Genomic DNA, 25,752 nt, shown 5'->3' on the forward strand with positions numbered 1-25,752 from the left:
ATTAACTAAAACTGTTTTACTGCCTCAAGGAAATCAATGAAAAACATTGGATGGAAAACGAGAGACATTGGAATAAGTTTAAAGTTAAAGCCAGGAAAATAAATGAGAAAGAAGGGGAAAAAAAAAAAAAAAAAGAATTCTGGCTTTGAAAGCTGGAAGCTAGAAGTGGGGCTATAATGGTACCACTCAGTGTTCCCTGAGTGAAAATCTACCAAATATCAACAGTAATTATAAAATGTTACTCCATGACTGTGATGGAATAAGAAAAAGCAGGACCACTCAGAATCATGTATTAACATAAAACAGATACAAGGATACTATGCTGTCAGAGAAACAATCAAATAAATGTCCCTTTTATTAGGTTAACAGGAGTGAATACTATCTCTTTACAGCCCTAGGCTTGCATTTTCCTCCTGTTTCCTAGAAGCAAAGATAACTGGTTGTTAAATTTCCCTTGCATTCTGACAGCACCCAAGCTGGAAACAGAGCCCAGGCAACTGAAAAGTCTTAATGTCTCTATAAACAGCGTCAAATACATAAACAACAGTTATCATTGGTTGGCATTGAGAGTTTGACACTGACCCCTGAATTTAGTGGCTGGGTTGGTAGCAAGAAGTTTCAGTGTCCTTCTGCCGTCCTGACATTCCCGGAGAACTGGGATTTCCAAGGGGTTAAGCAGGTTCTGGACAAGGCTACTTGGCAAGCTCATGTGGGCAATTGCCCCATGGCCCCTGGCCAAGTCCTCAACTCTGGAACTACACAAAGAACTTTACTTGTTCATACCGTTCTTCAGGACATGGTATTAGCTTAGTGGTAATATATCTCTATGTAATAGATGAAATCTGGGTCTTAGATTAAGTACTTTCCCAAAGGCCAAGAAGCCAATTTGTGGTACAGCCTCAGTAAACACAGGTTTTAGGGTGGCTTCCAATGCACTGCTGTAGCTCAGCCCTCAAAGTCTGGAAGAGATGTAGGAATCATGGGAACTGTCCCTCAGGCATGGGAGATTGAAAAGCCCCTTGGAAGTCCAGACACCTCTGTCAGAAGCTTATATGCAAAGTTAAATCTCCAACATGGGTCTTGTGGTAGGCACAGGGACAGAATTCAGTGGTGCTGATGTAAGGCCTGGTGGTTTCACCTTTAGGAGGCTTGAAGGAGTCCCTTAGACTCCTCTTGGGAGGTGACTCCACCCCAAGAGTGCACTGCTTGGGGCCTCTCCCCCAAGGATGAGGCTGGTCACTTATTCATTGCCCATGAAGGTTAAGGTGTGCCAACTAGATGCTAAGCATTAGATGCTGGGGACAGGACTGTGAGCAAAATAGACCTTTTCCTCAGGAAAAATAATTAAGACACAAGTTACAACATAGTGTGATCCATGCTGGAATGGGGAAGGCATTAGAGATATCCCACTTTGGGAGCACCAAGGGGACCTCCTAGGGACACCTTTTTCATTATAAAAGGAAAATGAGGAATGAGAGCGTATTGAAGCATTAATGTGTCTGAAGGTAAGATGAAAATTTTCTAGAGGAACTAGAATGAACAATGGATTCGTTCTAGTTCATCTGTGAAGCTGGTGTTCAGATTTCTGTGGAGGAGCAAGGGTGGTGGTGGGCAACATCTGTGGAAAGTGAAGAAGATTTTAAACACTTTTGAATAGGAAGTGAGTAAAGGTCAAAGAAACAATGGTGTAAACTTCATGGGCCAGTAATTTTTGCCTGTTTGGTTCACTTGTGTATTCCTTGTGCTAGAATAGTGCCTAATATATGGTAGGTACTTAATAAATAAGTGTAGAATAAATGAATGATTTTTAGGTGGTTTCTGAGCTACTGATTATACACCATGTGTTTATGGTGGCACCAATATACTCCATCACTCAGTAGGGTCAGCCACTTACTAGAAAACATGTCTTGCAAAGTCCAAGAGATGTGTTTGTGCCAGGAAGAAATGATAGAAAGAGAATAAGATGGAGTTTTTAACAAGTTGGTTATGTGAAAGATTATGAATTCTACCATAGTGAAAGGGAAGAAATGAGGGCAAGTCATTACAATACATTTAAGCACATGTACCACTCACACAGATTTTAATTTGCATCAGGGAATGAGCATGGCTCACAGTGGCCTCCCTAGTAGCACCCCTGCCCATTAAATGTTGTCCACCTATGTAGAGTGTGTGCCAGGGTAGAGGAAAAGAGAAAATGGCAGACTGCTTAATTTTCATATGGATTAAGCTAAGATATGAGGAGCAGTGCCCATTCACTCAACCTTCATGAGGAAAGGGACTAGGGGTAGTTATTATCCACCAAGAGATTCAAGGTAAGAGATTTCTTCCCAACATCCTGAAAACTACAGACCTAGCCATCCCCAACTTCCGGTTCCCACATTTATGAGATGTGAAGCTACTTAACCTTTACCTTTCCTGAAGCCTAGGTAGGGAAGGACACGAGACTTCATCCTACCCTTGCAAAATTTCACCAGTGATTCAAATCCTACATCGTAGTTTATGAAACATTAAAAGAGACTATGTAATCCACCCAACTAAAATTACTAATATAAGAACACCGTACTTTTAGCACTTCTATGAAATATTTATAAGCAAAGTAACTTTTTTCTTATTAAATATATGAGAGATTACTGACTCTAACAGATATTCTGAATGAATTGTTATCAAATCTGAAAAACAGCTACAAGACTGTGAAATTAGGAACATGTTAAACAATAAAGAATTCTCTCTTCCGGTGTTATCTTTTATTCAGAATAAATAACAGAAACCTACAGAAAATTGTCCATATTTTAGAATTCAGCATGAATATTGAAATAAATGCAACTTGAAATGAGCATTTCACCCAGTTACTGTCCTGATAAAAAAGTCATTATATTATACTTAGATATTACAATTACAATGTTTTATTAAATTATGGACATTATATTTTAACAAAGATAACAACACTAGAATTGAGTGGGAGAAGTGTCAGAACTTTGATAAATCTGAGAACTATGTCAGATGAAAAATGGTAGAAGGAACATTCAAAATATTCTCGGAGAAGAAAATATTCAAGATAATATGTCTTAAAACTGAACTTGTTCTAGTTGCAAGAAGAAATAGATTTATTTTTCTGTGTAACTCTAAAGAAAAAGATTGATTCCAATGGAAAAAAAAAAGTTATTAACATATTTTTGTTTTAACAATAGAAAATGCTAAATAAAATTAAACAGTTTGGTTTGGAATGCCTTCACAGATAACTAATATTTTCCCTCCCTGTAGCCAAAATCTAAGGGTCTACAAATCAGTGAGAGTTTATGAAATAAGTGAGGAAGTGGTTATTGATTACTTTTACTAATAAAGCATGCATATTTTTATTTTACAAATGATTAGTTATGTTAGAACTTTAATTTTTTTGAAAAAATGTATCGTTATTTTTGCTCAGTTTTCTCAACAGGAAATTTAGGAAATTATTATGGGAAGATACTACAGAAAATTCAGAGACTGTTGGACAAAGTCAATTCTGTTTACATCCTTTTCTTACAGACATACACCAAGAAATGATAAATAGATAAGGTGAAATTATCTGTCTTATTATTTATTTAAAATGTCAATTCAAAAAATTTCAATATTAATAATTCAATAAAATACATCTCTTTACTTGTGGATTATTTTTAAAAATGTGAGTCTTGTCTATTTCAGAAACAGAAAGAACTTATTCCTTGAGTAACTGTGAGACAAGCAAATAGGCCTCGGAAAACTCCCAAATTTAGTTCCATAAAATGTGGACTGCTTAGAAGAAAGGCAATTCATTTTCTAGATAGTTAACGGAGAGCAAACACTTTTTATAGTGAAGCAGATTTTGTCCTTTGGTTTAATAAAGGATGCACAATTCTTTAGAGAATCATAAAAATAAAGGTGATTGTTTTCAGTACCATGAGTTGATCATTTACTTTAGCTTGACTTTTAATTATTTTAAAAGAAAAATCATACAAAAGAAATAATTCTTTAAGGATAAACAATGACTATGTATACATCCAGATTTATCTTTTGAGTCCAGGCATAGAATAAAGAACTCCAGAGGATAAAAGAACAAGAGCTAGCAGCAAAAGAAAAAAACTGTATTTGTATGATGACAGGGTACAATAAATCAATTTTTAAAAACCAAAAAATGCCAATTCTGAAATTAAAAACATGTTTGGGGAGACAATACATGATGCTCAATTTCAACTGTGGAATATTTTTTTTAAAATCATTTGTTAGGTTGACTGCCAAAACTATTTAAACTGTTTACCTCAGAAATTGTTCTGATTCTTTGCCTGAAAAACAAAAAGTCTACCTTTTTTGTATCATATATTCTATCAGCAGTGTTTATTATGTAAAACATGAAGCATCTTTTATATAATAGACTATTCAGACATAAATAGAAAGACAATATTGATCATAAAATATTTTGAATAGAAAAAATATCAGATGTGGATCAAAGCTTTGAGGACTTTTATGTTAAACTAACTTTGGACCCAGTCTAAGGCTCATCAACGTTTTTTAGGATACATTTTACAGATAAGTAATATCTTCAGTCCGAATTAGCAACTAAAGGAAGTATTTTAAGAAGTTAGGGTTATTTTTTTGAACTATGAGGCAGGCAGAGCTGTTGAGGAATCACGTGGTGCCTGTAATTGGACAGCCATCAGGAAGTTAAATAAAAGCTGTCTTAATTGATTTCCAATTTAAAAACTCACTGCATTAGCCAATAATTCCCATTCCCTCCCTAAAACATACTGCTTAATTCTCATGGCATTTGAAACACTTTTGTTTAATAGTCTCCTGCCTGCTGTGCCCCAACAATTCTGCCCATTTGGTTCAACTATGTGCTTAAAGTGGTTTCTGTTGTTTCTCTAACCTGTTTATACTAATTGTACTGCACTTTTGCAAGTACATAATGTAATTATTATGTAAATTGATAAAATAAAATAGCATATAGTAAGAAAGTCTTTTTCTTTGAAACTTAATTTTGATGTTTTGCAAGTGCTTGACAAAAATGCATTATAATCTTACAGTTTAACCAAATAAGAGTGTGAAACTACAAAGGATGGGAAAAAATTGCTTTTAAAAAAGTAGAAAAAGTCTTTACTCAGTTTGCCTCAACAAGGATATTTAAGGTTTTGCTCCATTTAAAAAATGAAAACTGTAAATTACAAATGACACATTATGTATGTAGCTTATGCAAGAAATAGGACAACAAACTCCAATCATTAGACTTATCCTCACAGAAGAGGCTTTGGCTGGCACTCTATAAATGGATAAGGAAAATAAATATACATTTATATTAAGTAGAATTAGAATCTTTAGAGCGAGTATATATTTATTTTTAATGATTCTCTGCTTTAACCAAAGCTTCAATTACTGATACTTGTAAGATAAAAGGACTTCCTTTTACTATCCTAGTCTCTACCTCTCTTAGGGGTAAAATGATCACTTGTTCCTGTTTCTCCATTTTTAAATTAAAAAAAAAATTTACCAGCATTATTGTATTTTATTTTTATTTTTAAGTATTTTAAATTTACAAATAAATATTGCATATATTTATCATGTGTAGTGTGATGTTTTGAAATATGGATGCATTGCAGAATAGCTACATTGAGCTAATTAACACATGTTACCTCATATACTTATTTTTTTGTGATAAGAATACAAAATCTACTCAACAATTTTCAAAAACATAATATATTATTAACTATAGTCACCATGTTGCATGATAGATCTCTTCAACTTATTCTTCCTATCTAACTAAAATTCATGTCCTTTGACCAACATCTCCCCAACCCCACCCATCCAACTCCAGCCCCTGGTAATCTCTGCTCTACTCTCTGCTTCTACAAGTTTAACTTTTTTAGGTACCATGTTTAAGTAAGATCATGTGGTATTTGTCTTTTTGTGCCTGGCTTATTTCATTTAACTTAATATCTTCCAGGTTCATACATGTCCCAAATGATACAAATTCCTTTTCTTATAAGGCTGAATAGTATGCCATTATATATTCAGTAGTGGTATTGCCGGATTATATGTAAATTCTATTTTTAATATTTTGAGGAACCCCTGTACTGTTTTCCTTAATGGCTGAACTAACTTACATTCCCACCAACAGTGTGTAAGAGTTCTCTTTGCTGCATATACTCTCCAACACTTGTTATCTTTTGTCTTTTTATAGTAGCCATTTTAACAGATGTGAGGTGAAATCTCATTGTGGTTTTAATTTGCATTTCCCTGATCCATAATGATGCTGAGTATTTTTTTATATACTTGCTGACCATTTGTCTGTTTTAAGAAATGTCTATTCCCATCCTTTGTCAATTTTTTAATCAGTTTATTCATTATGTTGCTATTGTTTTGTTTTGTTTTGTTTTTTTGCTGTGCGGAAGTGTTTTAGTTTGATGTAATCTCTTCCTACTTCTCCCTTGTGCAAGTATCTCACTAAAACCTGTAGTTAGAATGTGTTAAATTATTTGGGTGCGAATAAAAAACCCATACACACACATACACACTCGCATATTCTCTTACCAGCTGTGTAGAGCAATTATTCTTTCCTTTTTATGAATCTCAGGCAAGCCACATACATTTCTTTTTTCATTCGTAGATCATAAGAAGTTTTCCAGGCAGTTTTAGCAACCAAAAAAACTCACTTCAACAATAAAATACCCAGTCCACTGTCATAATTATTAATACATAAATCCAAACTCTAACTCGAAACTTCTTTCCCATTCATGTAAGGGCTTCATTCTTTCTCTAATTTCCTCTCTTTATTGTTGGCTACTTAAGGAGAGGGCTATATAATATTCATCCTTATATTCTTCGGAACTGGGCATGTAGCAATGGGAGATTTCAAGCCATGCAAGAGGATGAACTGTGTCTGTCCATTCCACATCACAACTCCCATTTGCTTTCTATCCTTTTTCTTCCTTGCAAACCACCACCACTCATCACTACTACTACCACACCCACCACCACTGACAGCCAAAAACCCCTAACTGTTCACAAATCCAAAAATCATTTGTTCACTAAATTTTATCAAACATTTTTATTTTATAGGAAATTCATTGGCCAAAAGAATTTTCCTTTAAAAGATGCCTGATATCAAAGATGAAAGATAATTTATTTTACAAAGTTTGATAAAATCACAGGTACTCAGTGTCTGATTTTTGAATTTGCAGATTCAGAAATTTACACGTGTGATTTCACCAATAGTAATTCTGTTTTTCATAATCTGCCTATACCTACTAGCTCTGCCTCCTGATTCAAAACAATGATGTTAAGACATAAACAATAATGTTTAGTTATCAAAGGGAGATCTATTTAAATCAAGTACTGGGTTCTGCACAGAGCTCTCAGTAAGAGGATCAGTTTAGGGTAATAAGGTAAAGGTAAGGAATGGACTTACAGAACATTCATTGAATCAACAATTATGGATACGATGAATATTTATCAAGCTCTTATTACATGCCAGGTGCTGTTCTAGGTACCAGAGGTACAATGGCGAACAAAGAAGCTGACATTTCTGCCTTCACGGGCATTCATTTGAGTTAGTTGGGGAAAAGGGTAAGGAAGATAAACAAACAAAATAATTTCAGGGTGAAGTATGCTATGAAGAAAATTTTCTGAGGCAGATTTACTGGAGAAGTTCACTTTTAATTGGGTGTCAGGGGAGACTTTACTTAATGGCTGAGAGCTGCAAGATCTGGCTACTCAATTTACACCATAGACAAGAAGCCTGAATATATAAGTTTGTGTCTTAATTTTTTTTAGAAAATAAAAACTGAACCAGGATTTAGGCTCAGAATTTCTAACACTTGTTATGACTGATTCTCAGGTTAGCTATGAAATTTGAAATGAGAAAGTACTTACCTCAGGCCTTTAGTTCAACTATCTTACATTTTGGAGTATTATTATGTATGTTCCCAAGAAATAAGCTTTTCAAGATATTATAGTTTGATGGATGGTCTTTCCCTATCTAGAGTATTTCCTCTGAAAGCATAAGCACATCTCCTTTTTTTGGTCATAGCTGGTTAAAGATTTACAGATTCTTACTCCCAGTTGTGATATTTTATGTCACTACAAGTGTGAGGCAAGTAACTACATAATTAGGACAGAGATTTCCTTTACATTAATCATAGTTAAGTCCTCTATTCTTAATACTATGCATTAGTTTCCTTGATTGAGAAAGTTATAATTTTTTCTTCAGTAACACTCTGAATATCTTATTGCCACAAATAATTAAACTCATTCATTCATTCACAAGCATTTACTGAGGGCTCAGTATGTGTCAGACATAAGATAGGAGCTGCATATAGATAAGTAAATAAGCTGGCAATATGCTGATTTCATATACCTTGCACATTTGTTTATATATGTTAATTTTGTAATTATTTCAGAAAAAGAAAAGCCTTTTTTATTTTTTTTTACTTTGTCCCCAGGTCTATAAGCATGCTTCTATGGTCCATAAGGGAGAAGTGACACTTCATTCTACATACAAGTATAGTTCTAGATGTGTAGCTCTGCAAATTACTTACTTAAATTTCTCATTAGAGATCTCTGCAACAGAATTCTGCTGTGAAACTTCTTTTAAAAGATCTAAGCTTTCTTTTATTTTTTTTTTTTGCCAGAATGATGAAAAGAGATAGCAGTAATGATGAATTTATTTAAATGTTTATCAGAACAGTCACAAAATGTGATTGATTTTTCTCTCATTTCAAAAACACCAAAATACTGACTTTATATACATTATTGGAAAAATGAAATGGAGATCATCACAGTGTATTTAAACTCTCGACACAATTAAACAACACAAATCAGCAATATTTCCTTCTTCCAAGCATCATTATGAGTTAGAAAGATGTTCAAGATTCAGTGTTTCCAGTGCTTACAAGAGCTTAACTTTTACAGGAGCTTATAGTAAAGTTGGTAAGAATAGGAGAATTTAGGGAACTTCAAAGAGTGCATATATTTAGTCTAAGAACTTTACAGATATTTTATGAGACTACAGGGGTAAAATAACCTGCAATGATTCCCATGCTTGGAGAGGTCTCAGTGACGTATTGGACTGATAATTTCTTCAGATGTAAACTTCAAATGAAAAATATCCATGGAATAAGCTGAATCTATAAGTATAGCTTCTTGACTTCTGATTTGTGGCTGAAAGCAATGAAGCAAATGAGCCAAGGCAAAAAGGCACTGGGCCTCTAAAAGCATGAAAAAGGACAGAGCCTGAGCTCTGAAGATAAGCTTCAGGTCCTCACAAGCTTTTCTGTTCTAGCCCCATGATCTCTGCCATGGAGCAGTCATACATAAACTCAATGGCTGATGAAAATAGTCATCTATGTTCTTTAACCTTCACTAGTGAGAGGAAAGAACAATGACCGTGGTCTGGAATAATGTGACCTAGTACACTGTCAGCAGAAATGAGCACTTTCAGCACCTTAACCACATATGCAGGCTAAATATGATGGCCCTTCACCTTTCTTCTTCCTAGCCTATTTTAATGAAGGAGTCTACTGTTTAACATTGGTAGATTGTGTCCTATGGTTGCTGTAAGCTTATAAGAAAGCTTGATACCTAGCTTGTTACTATTTAGTATCTCACTGTTGGAAGGATTATATTTTATAGGCATTTTCAATAAAAGCAAGGAAAAAAAGACAATCTTGCCCAAAAAACTGTTGAAACAAATATGTGTTTAATATGTCATGAATGGAAGATTCATAAAAGTGTTTTCTATTACTAAATTCCAGCTATAAATAAAACCTCTCAATGTATTTCTTTTATCTTTTCTACCCACTTACCAAAGAACAAACACATAACAAGCTATTTTTTCCTTTTGTCCACTTTATTTACCAATATGGTAATTAATTGAAAATCTTTCTGTTTTTATTGACTTATCTAAAGAATGGCATATATACTGATGTTAGAAAATTAAATTCTAAAATAAGAACGAAATATTTATTTAGTCATATTTACCTCTATGCCCCCAAAGTATAATTAAATATCATGACCACCAAGTGTTCCAATTATTTGTGATTTCTCAATTAAGCCAAATTTATTCATATTTTCCTGCAGAAAGAAGTATATAATTCTGTATTGTTGTTGTTATTCAGTTATTCAACTGTTCAATATTATTAGATGTTAATTGGATCAAATACCAAAAATGTTCTTTTTTGACCTTTATTGAAAAGATAAACAACTATGTACTAACTAAGCATTACCAAATGCTCACCACTTTAGTTATTATGAGAAAGAGATGTGCTTATAATGGCCTCTTATTCCAAAAATTTAAAATAGAACTGGAAATCCATGATTAACCACAAATAATATAACATGGGATATAGAAAAGATTTTGTCTACCTGCTCTGTGTAAATAAAATGGATTCTCTATTGTTAACCAACACTTTCAAAATGCAGCAAAGGAAAGAAACAAAGCTATGAAGATGGTAGGGTAAAATCAGTGTCCAAAATAATATTCCCATTTTCAACTTAAAGTTGTTTATGATACATCAACTGAGCTACAAATGGCTAAAAACATGTCAAAATATTTGAGGCTCTTATCTATTTTGTGAATCTCAAGACACTGACAAATATGTTGGCTTTTCAAAGCAGATTGGTATGGATTGCAGTCATTAAAAAAATTGGTATCGTTGAGGGAGATCCTTGGTATAATCAAAATTGTGCAGGTTATCACAATTTTGAATTCATTATAACATAAAAGTGCTAGAAAACACCAACTATGAGAAATAACATCATATATCTAACATAGACATTCTTCCTGAGCTCCAGAGGTACAGATATATAACTACCTAGCCAATGCCTCCAAATGACACTCCCCAGTAATCTCAATCTGAACATGTCCAAAGCAGAGCTCATTATTTTTGTCTAAAATGTGTTTATTCTCTTCTGTGCTAAATCCCAGTAAATGGTGCCACCATCCACCAAGTTGCTCAAGACAGAAACTTGGAAGGAGTTTTGGACTCTTTTCTTACATACAATCAATCAGTCATCAAGATCTATTTATTCTACTTCATAAATGTCTCTTGATTCCTTGTATCTCACTCCTCTAACTCAAGCCATCATTTTCTCTCATCTTGAACACTGCAGCAACCTCCTCACTTTGCTCTCTGTCTTCTCTGCACCTCTCCAATTCAGTATCCAGATAGCAGCCATATACATCTTCCTAAAATCCACTCAGGAACATGACAGTCCTCTGTTTAAACCTTTGTGGGACTTCCCATTCCCTTTAGAAAAAAAAACCTATAATATATAATCTGCTTATCAGATCCTGTAAATTATCTCTTTCCTTCATTTCTTGTGTCTTCTATCATGACTCCAAAACAACGTACTCAGTGTTTCATCCAAAGTCACCACTTGATTTTTTTCCTAAGGCTACACATATTACTTTACACACTGTGAATGGTGATTATATGATGAATCATACAGTCATGTTAGTGGATCATTCACAATAATTTTAAAATAGAATAAAATAATATTTTAATAATGAAATGGCAGAAATTAGAAATATATTGTGCCACATGTATATACATACAAACTTTTGTGTATGTTATGCTACATAAAAAATTTAAAGCCCCTATATCAATTAATTAATCCTTAATCATTTTGAACTATAGTATCTTTGGCTTTAAATAGTCACCACTATAACACCACCAAATACTATTTTGCAACGGATCTTCTTTTCCACATACCTTTCCCTGGTTAAATCCTATTTACCATGTAAGTCTGAGCTTTTCTTTTACCTTCTACTGGACCTGAAACTTTCCAATGCACCACCAACTCAATAGTATCATTGTATACTATATTTTAATTCTTTATTTATATTATATAATAATTTATAAAATGTGGGCAAATGTATCTTCTTATATTTTAATGTATTCCTAGTATCTTTCATAGTGCCTGGCACATTTTAAGTATTTAACAAATATATGATGAATGAATAAATAAAATTTTTGAAAGTTCTGGGTCATACTTTCTCTCATTTTTTTCTTGAATCAAAATGTCCTCATTTTCATAATGTATTCTGTATCTTCTTCATTTGGTTATCTAGAGCATAATGGTATTTTCTCACATTTTCAAATATAAAAATTCCTAAAGGATTTAATTAAAGTATTTCAAATTGTTCAATTAAAGTATGAAGTAAAATAATTTGATATTTAAATTATAGCTTTTCTCAATTTTATGAGCATTAGTGGCATGCATATTAATCTTCAAGGTCATAGTATGAAAATTTGTGAATCATTAAAGATGTGCATATGTGTGGAGAGATAAAGAAAAGGAGGAAATATATTACTGAAGATATTAGTGTTGTTAATTTCATCTTGTTTTCTGAGTAACAAAGATAGAGAAATTAAAATACAATAAAAAAGAACATTGCTGACATAGTATAGTTCAAGGTGACCCTGATTTCATCAGTTTCAGAATATATTTAGATGGCACTTCTATCTTGCTCACTGTACACATTTTTCTAATTCTTGATTGCAAAAGCAGATGGATAATGTTAAGACTTTATGGGAAATCAGACATTATGAACATAGCTCTAAAATATGTTTTACTTGTTTAGAAATGTACTCATTTGAGATGTGACCAGAAGGCAAAATTCTTTTGCTGATATTTCAAGCTACTTATTACTCTAACCATGTAAAGTGATATAAGTAGCATTGCCAGATGTGACTAATTATCACAAAAGCACTTTCTTAATCTAGAATCTGCAAAAGTCTATAGCTAAACAGTTCTTATATTTAATCTCTGAACCTCAATTCACATTGGAAGCTGTTGCCAAGCAAAAAATAACATAATTTTGAAAAATTGGCTCCAAAATCTAAAGGTAGAAAGACCTTGGCTATGAAAATGAAGTATCATAAGCCCCATGTAACTATCATTTAATATTGGTTAAAATTAAGATTGTAACTAGGATCCAATAATTTTAATAGCAACAAATTAAAATTTTAGAGAAATAGCATCTAGGCTGTTAACTGCTATGCTAGTCTGGTTAAATTGAATATCCTTTCTCTAATATTAGGAGATTTGTTTTAATGAGGCTATTTGCTTGCAACCTTGAGACAGTGCATGCATATTATGGGAATATACATTTGTTAAGTGTGAGTTTAGAGAAAATTAAGTTTGTATCCTACAGTTATAAGCAAAAATCAGAACAAAATAACACTTTAAACTCACAAGAATGACTATAATAAAAAGTCAAATGATACCAAGCATTGGTAAGGATGTGGAGAAACTGGAACTCTCATAAATTGTTGATGGGAATGTAAGATAGTGCAACTACTTCAGAAATTATTTGATGGTTTCTTAAAAAATTAAGTGTAAATTTACCATGTGACCCAGTAATTCCACTCCTAGGTAACTATTCAAGAGAATTAAAAATATATTTTCACAAAAAGACGTGTATAGGAATGTTTATAGCAGCATAATTCATACTAAATTATTGGAAAAATTCATATGTGTATTAACTTGTGATTAGATTAAAAATGTGGGGATACTTAAACAATGGAATATTAACTGGCAATACAAAGGAATGGAGTATGGATACATGGCACAAAGTGACTGAACCCCAAATCATTACACTAAATGTATGAATTTTATGTGAGAATATTGTAAAGAAAATTTTCAATTACATCCTAAATGAAGTCAGATGCAAAAGACCACATATTGTAGTATGTGGTTATTTAGATGAAATGTTCAGAAAAGGTAAATCTGTTGAGATAGAAAGTAGATTAGTTGTTGTTTGAGGCTGAGAGTGGGAATAGTGAGTGACCATGAAAATGAGTGCAAGGCATTATTTGCAGTAGTGGAAATATTCTAATTTGTGATGGTGGTTGCATAACTATAAATCTACTAAAATCATTGAATTGTACATTTAAAATGAGTTAATTTTATGGTATGTAAATTAAACTACCATAAGATTATTTAAATATTATTTAACCTATTTGTGTAAATAAAAATTAATTCAAATAGATTAATTTTAAAGTACAATGTAAAATATTTTTATTTTGCCCAATAAAGTAACTGTTATAAAATAATTCTAAACCTTTTAAACATAATTTTACATTTCACTGTAATTATTTTTTAAAGTAAAAAGAAACTTAAGTGTTTAAGAAAATATGGGAAATAATTGCACTGAAATATATCAGAAATTGCCTAGCTATTTTGTCATTAAAATGGTAATTAATTGTTTGATATAATCCAGGTGCTCTGACTCATGCCTGTAATCCTAGCACTCTGGGAGGCTGAGATAGGAGGATCCCTAGAGGCCAGGAGTTTAAGACCAGCCAGAGCAACATACCGAGAGCCCTGTCTCTACAAAAAATAGAAAAATTAGCCAGGTATGGTGGTGTGCACCTGTATTCCCAGCTACTTGGGAGTCCAAGGCAGGAGGATCCCTTGAGCCCAGGAGTTTGAGGTTACAGTGAGCTATGATGAAAACACTGCAATCTAGCCTGGGCAACAGAGCAAGACCCTGTCTCAAAAAAAAAATTATTTCATACACTTAGAAATATAGTGAAATAGAGCATAGGATGTAATTGTGCAATTAACTCATATTTAATGTATGAATTTTATGTGAGAATATTGTAAAGAAAATTTTAAAACAGTAAGAGTAAATAAATGAAGCATGCTTTGATCTGCCTGAGCAAGTACTACTTTAATGTAAACAAGTAAGTATGCTTTGTTAGTATTTAGTTACTTAACTAATAGACTATTGTAACAAGTAAAAGGCAGAAATCTGTGAGAAACTATTTTAAAACCCTTCATATGATACACAGATATTACCTGTTGAAAGGATGTGATGAATACTGAAAAGCATCTCTCTAGGTAAGATGTATAATAGAATTTTAACGTGGAGAATGACATCACTGAAATAATATGAGAGAAAAAATATCAATGATCTATATTTTTTAAACCTCAGTAGCCATTTCTTTCTTCATTCATCCACATAATTACTAGAAACCTTCTACATGACTATTAGTTATTTAAAACCTTATATGTGTCAATGACCTCAAACCCATGTTCTCCAAGGTTTGATTTCCCCTAGTATATAACTGAGATTTTGTAGGAGGAGAAATTTTATGTCTCACTTGAGTTTTTTACTTAGCAAGGGTCCCACAGAAGGTCTGTGCCTCTGTGGCTTCCATTTTCTGGGAGCCACTGTTTCCATGGTTGCTCTACTAAAACTCCTGGACATGATCTTCCTGACAGGATATTGCTTTGTCTCCCAGAGCACAAGACAACTTCAAGTAGAACCACTTGTGTTGCTCTGTCTTCTCTTTCTTCTTGTTTATTATAACACAATTGAGGATATTGGAATGAAACAGAGTCATGGTCTCTTCTCTTTGTCTTTTAAAACTTATCCTACATACCACTGCCAGAATAATTTGATCCAAATCACAGTAATCTGCTCAAATAACATCAAAATTATCAGTATAAATATCTTCTCTTTATGAACAAATAAAATACAGATTCAATCCTTTAATATTTAGGACCATTAACAATCTACTCCATCTATCTTTCTACTCCAAGTTCAACTCTTCCTCTAAATGTTTGTAATAAAATAAATTAGACTTTTTATCGGTCATTAACATAACCACACAGACACACACACATACATTTAACTTTTTGGAAGCATAATTGCGTATTATGTTTTTAAAAAAATATTTCATTTTTCCTCTACTTTTTTTTTAATTTTTTTTAATTTTGGCATATTATGGGGGTGCAAATGCTTAGTTTACATATATTGCCTTTGCCCCACCCGAGTCAGAGCTTCAAGTGTGTCCATCCCCCAGACAGTGTGCATCACACCCATTAGGTGTGTATATGCCCTCCCCTCCTACCCTCTCCCACCTGCCCGACACCCAATGAATGTTATTACTGTATGTGCACTTAAGTGTTGATCAGCTAATGCCAATTTGATGATGAGTACATATGGTGTTTGTTTTTCCATTCTTGTGATGCTTCACTTAGTAGAATGGGCTCCAGCTCTATCCAGGATAATGCAAGAGGTGCTAGATCACCATTGTTTTTTGTGGCTGAGTAGTACTCCATGGTATATATATATACCACATTTTATTAATCCACTCATGTATTGATGGGCACTTCGGTTATTTCCACATCTTTGCAATTGTGAATTGTGCTGCTAAAAACATTCGAGTGCAGATGTCTTTTTTATAGAATGTCTTTTTTTTCCTTTGGGTAGATGCCAGTAATTATTTTAATATATCACATTAACAGAATTAAGAGGGAGAAAATTTTATGTCACCATAAGTAGTAATAGCAGAATTTTAATATGAGTAACTCAGGAAAGTTTAATAGTTTTGTTAACTAAAAAAAAAAAAAAATTAGCAAAGATTATACTTTGGAAAAAGAGAGCTTTATTTCTTGTAAAGAGGAGCAACATGTTGAGAGACCGTTCCAACAGGCTGGGAAGTGGAGCCCTGGCCAGAAACCAGGCATGCATGCTTCAAAGAAGAGACAAAAGGGAACAAGATTTTACATTGAGTTAAGGTGATCAAGTATGCATATTCACCAAGCTATAGGAGGAGTCATGAATATTCATGAAGGGAAATCATATGCTTGTAATTGTGCTTTGTCTCTCCCATCCCATCATTGCTGGGAACTCAGCTGTAAAGTATTTCTGGGTCCCCTTGGCAGAGGGGGTTCCCTGGACTGAGAGGGGTCCATTCAGTTAGAAGGATTAGTGCTTTTACTTTTAGTTCACAGTTTAAAATGTTATTTCCTTTCCTTACTAAACAATAAATCGTTAACACCCAGTAGTACCTTGTTTTCCATTAATTATATAGAAAAGTACAGATTTTACATTCTGTGATTGTTCTTTTAAACTGGATTTTTATGGGGAATTCGCATTACCACATGGAATTGTTTGCTAATTATTTTTTCCCTCATATTCTGGCAAACTAACTTCTAAATATTAAAAAGTCACAAAATAGACTTGGGTGCTGTTGGCATATTTGTAATTTCACTTGTAAGGGTAGCTTTTATTCACTTTTAGGTGTCAAATTTTAAGAAACTACAATACCTAAAAATGAAAATAATTACCATGTACACTGCTTGGGAAAAAAATCAAGAAGAAAGAAAATTAACATAAATACAATGTTCCATTTCATTTGAGAGCCTTTATTGATTCAAGGAAAATGAAAAGAAAGAAAAAGAGAAGAAATGACATGGCTGCATTAACTAAAAACTCTCATCTTGGCCGGGCGCGGTGGCTCACGCCTGTAATCCTAGCACTCTGGGAGGCCGAGGTGGGCGGATCGTTTGAGCTCAGGAGTTCAAGACCAGCCTGAGCAAGAGCGAGACCCCATCTCTACTAAAAATAGAAAGAAATTATATGGACAGCTAAAAATATATATAGAAAAAAAATTAGCCGGGCATGGTGGTGCATGCCTATAGTCCCAGCTACTCGGGAGGCTGAGACAGGAGGATCGCTCGAGCTCAGGAGTTTGAGGTTGCTGTGAGCTAGGTTGATGCCACGGCACTCACTCTAGCCTGGGCAACAGAGTGAGACTCTGTCTCAAAAAAAAAAAAAAAAAAAAAACTCTCATCTTAATGACATTTGTACCCTGTCCATTGCTGCATTTAATAACTTAAGGGCAATGTAGAAAGAAACAACAAAGTGAATAATATTATATCCAAAGCAAATGATTAACTGTTGTTTTTTTTTACTATTATGTCTAATTGAATAACTCCATTAAACTTACTAATTCACAGACTTAGAAAGTAATGGTATGTTACTCTCTAACATATTTTTGCTTTAAAATTAATTTTACAATTTTAAATAACTATTTGAGAACATTGTTAATTCTTCTGCATTCATTATCAATAATATTTATTGCTTACTTCCAATATATCAAGTATTTAGCTAGTTTCTAAAAAGAGCATAGAAAACAAGATGTTTATTACTCTTAAAGAAATTGAAGTCTTGTAATGAAGATACAAAAAACTTAACCACTACAATACATTGTGATAGTCTGTGAAAGATATTCATTATAGAATATTAATAGCTACAGTATACAGAGTATCTCTTATGTGTTCCAGACTCCACTAGGTGCTTTACCTGCACTATTTCATGTATTATTATTGAGAATCCTATGCATTGTCTGTATTTCCAATACACAGAGGGAAAACTAAGGCTGAGAAAAGTTACATATTTTTCCCAAAGACTCACAAGCATGAGGTAGCATAGCCAGGATAAAATGTCAGTCCTATTTGATTTCAGAGGAGAAGCATCTAACCTAACCAAAGAGGTCATTCAACTGTACCTTGAAAAAAGTGAGATAAATGCTCATATAAGAGAAGGACAGGTACATGATGCACTTGGAGAACTATTACTATTTTATTAAGGCTCTAAAATGAGAAATATCGGAAAATGGAACCTAGAGAGAGAGATGGGAGAGTAACCATAAATAACCTTATATACCATTGCTCACTATTACAGTGTTCTGCATTATGTATTTTATATTTGAATTCACATATATCTCATTCTTTAAACTATAATTCCACAGCATTACTATATTTAGACATATGACATAAACTTTCTCAAAACACTTATACCTTGTCACTTACATAGGAAATTTTTGGTACGGGTTTTTATTGATGATCGCAATTAAGTTTAAGTCCATGATCATTTTACCAACTGGCAGTTACTGACTAGCCATTTTACATTTTACTTGCTGGACATGAAATCATTAAATCCGAAGCATAAAATATTTTGTCTTCTATTGAAAGGACAACGTGTTCGTAATTCTTCTTTAAGAAAGTGGAGGCATTCCCTATTAATATGATCCATTTCTTGATGACTTTAGTTGGTGCATATGTAACTGGTTTCATTTTTTTAAATAAAAACTATATAGTTATTACTACATTCTAAAAGAGGAGATAAGTGTTTTTCAGGCCAATGTTTTGTTAACCTTCTTAATGTATTATCAAGTTTTAACAGAAGAGACCATTAAGACATTTAATACTATTTAAAGTCAAAATTCCTATTCCATTTGTATTGTTAATTTTTTTATGAACATCCAGCAGTTATTTAATTTAAGTCTCATGCATATTTACCAATTTTCTAAATAACTGACTCTCCAGTAACAGCAGAGGGAGCTCACAGTGTATTCTTTTGATTATTTCTTAGTAACATATTTTTACTTCTGTGGTTCAATGGCAGGCTCGAAACTAAGAGGTTTATTTTACCAAGGGAATTTGCATAAATATGTAAGGGAAGATATAATTTATGGACTTTGTTTTATAGCAATAAAATATAGAGTGAAATAAATTTGGTAACTTCATTGCATACACATTCATTAAATTCAACTTTGAATATTAAATTTGAATCCCTTCCAAGTGATATCATTATCCTGAATTTCTATGTCTTGTGTAAATCTATTTCCTAAAATCCAGACTTCTATACCTACTCAGTATTTTTCCTCAGATGTGTAATGGACATCTCACACAGTCCACAAGTAATCTTCCCTCTCTATAAAACTGCCTCCCACAGTTTTCCCTATCTCTATTGAGGACACCATCCTTATAGTTGCACAAGCCAAAGCCTTGGAACCAACTTGACTTAATATTTTTTTCTTAAATTTTAGGTCTAACCCATCATCTAATTCTGTTGGTTATTCTTTTAAAATATTTTAGAATCCAACTACTTGTCAACACCTCTACGCTACCACCTATTGTCATTTTTCATTTGGATTACTACAGGAGCCTATTAAAGAATATTTTGGGTTTTTCTTTGTACCTCCCACCCCTAATCTATTCTCAGTACAACAGCAAGCATAATCTTTTAAAAACAAAAGATATAACTCCATTCCTTTCTTTAAAACCTTTCTATGGTTCCCCATTTTACTGAAAATAAAAGCCAATGTCTTTCCAGTAGCCTACTAGACCTTATACGATCTCTTGTGAGAGAGACTCATACTCTTAGATGTATAAGTGTTAGACAAAGAGAGTAGAACGAGGTGACGAGGAGAGAGGGCTTAGAGAGATTCTGGTGAAAGTATATAAGGCTTAAGTCACACTGAATGATTAAGATCTGGAGATTTACTGTGCAGCACAGTGACTGTAGTTAATAACAATGTACTGTATATTTGAAAATTGCTAAGAAGGTAGATTTTAAATGTTCTAACCACAAAAAATGACAAGTTTGTGAGAGGACAGATGTTTCTAAGCTTGATTTAATTATTCCACAATTTATGTGTGTGTGTGTATAAAAATTATGGTGTTTCCCATAAATAAATACAATAAAATTGATCTAAAAATAAATGAAATATTTTTAAAAAGGGGTGCTAAAAATTCTGTAATCAAGTTAATATATAATTCAATTATTTAAAATTCAAAATTTAACAAATCCATGATAATAAAATACCAAAAATTTAAATACAAGCAGATTGCTGCTGTTTACATGTTTTGTGATCCAGTGTTGATGTGCACCATGGAACAGTTGTTTCTAACCAACTCTGTGTTCCTGGGTATGTGTAGTTCTCATGACTCCTTGCCAGACATGTTTATGAGGGTTCACAATGATGCAAAAACAGAATATAATATATTGATATATTTATTATATATAGATATATATTATGTATAAGTATATATAATATATACAGGCATATATATTATATATAGGTGTATACAGGCATACCTCATTTTATTATGCTTTGCTTTATTACACTTCACAGATACTGCAATTTTTACAAATTGAAGTTTTGTAGCAATCCACATCAAGGAACTCTATCAGTGCCATTTTTCCACCTCATGTGTGCTCACTCTGTGTCTCTGCATCACATTTTGGTAATTCCTTCAATATTTCAAACTTTATCATTATTATTTTATCTGTTATGGTGATCTGAGATCAGTGACCTTTGCTGTTACTATTGTGATTGTTTGGGGAAGTGCCATGAACCACGCCTATGTAAGATGGCAAACTTAATTTATGAAATGTTGCATATGTGCTGACTGCTTCACTGAATACCCATTTCCTCATCTCTTTTTCTCTTTCCTTAGGGTTCTCCATTTCCTGAGACTCAACAATATTGAAATTAGGCTAATCAATAACCCTTCAATGGCTTATAAGTATTCAAGTGAAAGGAAGAGTTGCATGCCTCTCATTTTAAATCAAAAGCTAGAAATGATTAGCTTCAGTGAGGTAGGCATGTTGAAAGCTGAGACAGACAAAAAGCTAGACCTCTTCAAGCAGTTGGCCAAGTTGTGAATGCAAAGGAAAAGTTCTTGAAGAAAATTAAATGTGCTGTACTAGTGAACACATGAATGACAAAAAAGCGAAAAAGCCTTATTGATGATATGGAGAAAGTTTTAGTGATCTGATTGTAAGATAAAATCAGCCACAACATTCCCTTAAGCTGAACAAAGCCTAATCCAAAGCAAAGCCCTGACCTCTCCTCAATTCTATGAAGGCTCAGAGAGGTGAGGAAGCTGCAGAGGAAAGTTTGAAGTGAGCAGAGGTTGGTTCATTAAGGTTTAAGAAAAGAAAGCTATCATCATATCATAAAAGTACAAGGTGAAACAGCAAATACTGATGTAGAAGCTGAAGCAAGTTATCCAGAAGATTGAGTCAAGATAATTAAAGAAGGTGGCTATGCTAAACAACAAATTTTCAATGTAGACAAAACAGTCTTCTGTTAGAAGAAATGTCATCTAGTACTTTCATAGCAAGAGAGAGAAAGTCAAGGTCTAGTATCAAAGTTCCAAAGGACATGCTGACTCTCCTGTTAGAGGCTAGTGCAGCTGGTAACTTTGAGTTGAAGCCAATGTTCATTTACCATTCTGAAAATCCTAGGACCCCTAACAATTTTGCTAAATCTGCTCTGTCTGTGCTCTATATATGGAACAAGAAAGTCTGGATGATGTTTACAGCATAGTTTACTGAATATTTTAAGCCCACTGTTGAGACCTCCTGCTCAGAAAAAGATTCTTTTCAAAATATTAATGCTTACTGACAATGCTCCATTTTATTTATTTTTTATTTTTTTTATTTCAGGATATTATGAGGATATGCTCCATTTTAGCCAAGAGCTCTGAGGGAAAGGTACAAGGAGGTTAACATTATCTTCATGCTTGCTAACACAACATCCATTCTGAAGCTTGGATCAAGGAGTAATAAGAACTATATTTCCTAAGGCTATAGATGCCATAGATAGTAATTCCTCTGATGGATCTGGCCAAAGTAAATTGTAAACCTTCTGGAAGTATTCACCATTCTAGATTCCATTAAGAACATTCATGATTAATGGGAGGAGGTCAAAATATCAACATTAACAGAAGTTTGGAAGAAGTTGACATGGACCTTCATGGATGACTTTGAATGACCAAGAGTTCAGTGGAGGAAATCACTGCAGATATGGTCAAAATTGCAAGCGGACCAGAATTAGAAGTGGAATGAGAAGATGTGACTGAACTGCTGAAATCTTATGATAAAACTTGAATGGATGAAAAATTGTTTCTTATGGAAAATCAAAGAAAATGGTTTCTGGAGATGGAACCTACCTCTGTAATGCTGTGAACATTGTTGAAATGACAAGAAAGGATTTATAATGTTATAAAAACTTTGCTGATTAAGCAGTAGCAGGGTTGGAAAGGATTGACTCCAATTTTGTAAACAGTTCTTCCATGGGTAAAATGCTATTAAATAGCATTGCATTCTACAGAGAAATCTTTCATGAAAGGAAGAGTAAATCAATGTGGCAAATTTCATTGTTGTCTTATCTTAAGAAATTGCCATAGCTACCGTGACTTTCAGCAACCACCCTGATCAACCAGCAGCCATAAACATAGAGGTAAGAACCTCCACCAGCAAAAAGATTACCACTCACTGAAGGCAATCAAGTATTTTTAAATTAACAGATGTGTACTTTTTAGACACAATTCTATTACATACTTGGTAGACTACCATGTAATGCAAATATAAATTTTATAAGCACTGAGAGACCAAAAAATTTATTTGAGTTGTAATTGTGGTGCTCTGGAACTGAACATACAATATCTCTGAGGTATGCCTATAAATGTGTGTGTGTGTGTGTGTGTGTGTGTGTGTGCAGGAGAACATAGATAGGGAGATGTATGCTTTACCCACACATAGGATATATGTAGAGAGACATATACAATATATATAAAATATATCTTCATATATATTTATGTATCTCCCTATCTCTCTCTCATTGTCTCTCTCTCTACTTCAAAGTGTGTGTGTATATAATATATATTTCTCCCTATACATATATTTCTCCATATATTCATATATATACTTATATATCTCCCTCCATGTATAAATATATTCTGATATTTCTCTCCATATACTCTATTTCTCCATATATATATCTTCCTATCTCTCTCTCTATATGTATATGTATCTCACACCATATATATTTACACAGATACATACACAAATTCAAGTACCTAGGGTATATTATATATATAAAACATGTATATGCATATGTGTATATATATCATGCACTGCATAATGTTTTGTTCAGGAACAGACTGCATTTATGAGGGTGTTTATAAGATTAATGGAGATTATAATGGAGCTGAAAAATTTCTATTGTCTAGTGTGCTAATAAAATGCACTACTCATGTGTTTGCGGTGATACTGGTATAAACAAACCTATTGCACTGCCAAACAGATCAAAGTATAGCACATACAATTATGTACAGTACATAATACTTGATAATAATAATAAATGACTATATTACTGATTTATGTATTTACTACAATTTTTATAATTATGTTAGCATGTATTCCTACTTATAAAAAAATTACTGTAAAACAGTGTCAGTCAGGTCTTTTAGGAGGTATTCCAGAAGAAGGTATAGTCAGCACAGAAGATGACAGTTTTATATGTGTTATCACCCATGAACACCTTCCAGTGAAACAAGATATGGAGGTGGAAGACAGTGATACTGATGATTCTGACCCTGTGTAGTCCCAGGCTAATGTATGTATTTTTGTTTTAGTTTTTAACAAGAATGTTTAAAAATTTAGTGTAGCTTATAGTGGTGTACAGTGATGTCCTAGGCCTTCACCTTCACTCACCATTCACTCATTTACTCACTCAGACCAACCTCTAGCCCTGCCAGCTCCATACATGGTAGATACCCTATACGGGTGTAGCATTTTTTTATCTTTTATATTTTTTACTGTACCTTTTCTATGTTTAAATATGTTTAGATACACAAATATTTAACATTTACAATTGCCTACAGTATTCAGTGCAGTGACATGCTGTATAGTTTTGCAGTCTAGGGACAATAGGCTATACTATATAGCCTAGGTGTGGAGTAGGCTATACCATCTAGCTTTGTGTAATTACAACTATGATGTTCACACAATGAAAAAATTGCCTACCGACACATTTCTCAGAATACATATCTATTGTTAAACAATGCATGCCTGTACTATATAATTTATTCATTATTTTTAGTCTCTATTCTAAAATGTCAGTGTCAAAAAGGCAAGTTTTTATTTATTCTCTGATGTAGGTCAGCCATATAAAACAATTCCACATACATAGTAGGTGCTAAAAAGTTTGTTGAATATATATATATATGTATATATATATATGGTAGATATTCATTTTGATTGTTTTTATGGTGTATGTGCTGCTATGTATTGTCAATACTGTGCTGTGTTAGTTATTCTTTTTACCTAGTACACTAAAGTTTTAACTTTAAAACTAATCTTGGTGAGAATCATCAATCTTACATATATTTGTGTGTATGTATGTCTAACAAAGCATGGTATGAATTCAATAAAAGGAAGTTGATTCATAGTATAATGTACTTTGAGCAGAAAGTTGCCTACACTTTGTGATAACTTTCTTTAGAGAAATGGAATGTTACTTTTTCAGCTGAAAGATTATATTATAAAAATAATTAATTCAGATCTCAATGTAACCTTTCTTCCAATTTGCCTAAAATAATATTGCTAATCTATTATGTAAATCAGGTGAGTCCGATGATATTTAAGCTGGTATTTTAGACTAGTAGGTGTCTGATTGCCTACTATTACTGAAAAATTGTAAATCTTAACTGTTTGGTTGGCTTAAGGAACATATTTATAGTAAGATTAAAGCATTATTTTATTACTTTGATAGGCTATAATAAAAATATGATCAAATCTGCTCATTACTCAAAATAACTCAATAGTTTTTCTCCACCGTCTAAAGAACAAAATTGAAAGGCTTTTACATGGCTTCTATCAAAGTACAACATGCTACTTTCTGGAATAGACCAATCATGCTCAAACTCAAGAGATTTTGAACATGTTATTGTTCTCTTTATCTGAACTATTTCCTGAGAGCAGAACCCCATCAACTGTCCCACCAAATTTAGTTCCTTTTTCTCCAGATCTTTCAGCTCTATTGCAGTTAAGTATAGCATGTGATAAAATCCTAAATTCTGTGAGCCTCGTAGGTCTGGCCTATAAAACCTTCCAAGACATCCTCTGTGCTCTTTCCGGTTAGCTGATGGAAAAGATAGTGTCCAGGGTGCTCTTGGAAGTCATATGTTAAAAATTTCAAGTAACCATCAGTCTGAGTACCAGCACAGCTGTGTGGAGAAGACTGCCCTGCTGTATGAACACCTGCCCCGGATACATTCTGTGAGAGAAATAAACTTCTTTCTCTACTATCACTGAAATGGAGGTGGGGGTGGTATTGTTACAGGATTTTTAATGTGAAGGTTGTC

This window comes from Eulemur rufifrons, chromosome 16 (genome assembly GCF_041146395.1).
Source record: "Eulemur rufifrons isolate Redbay chromosome 16, OSU_ERuf_1, whole genome shotgun sequence".
NCBI lineage: Eukaryota > Metazoa > Chordata > Mammalia > Primates > Lemuridae > Eulemur > Eulemur rufifrons.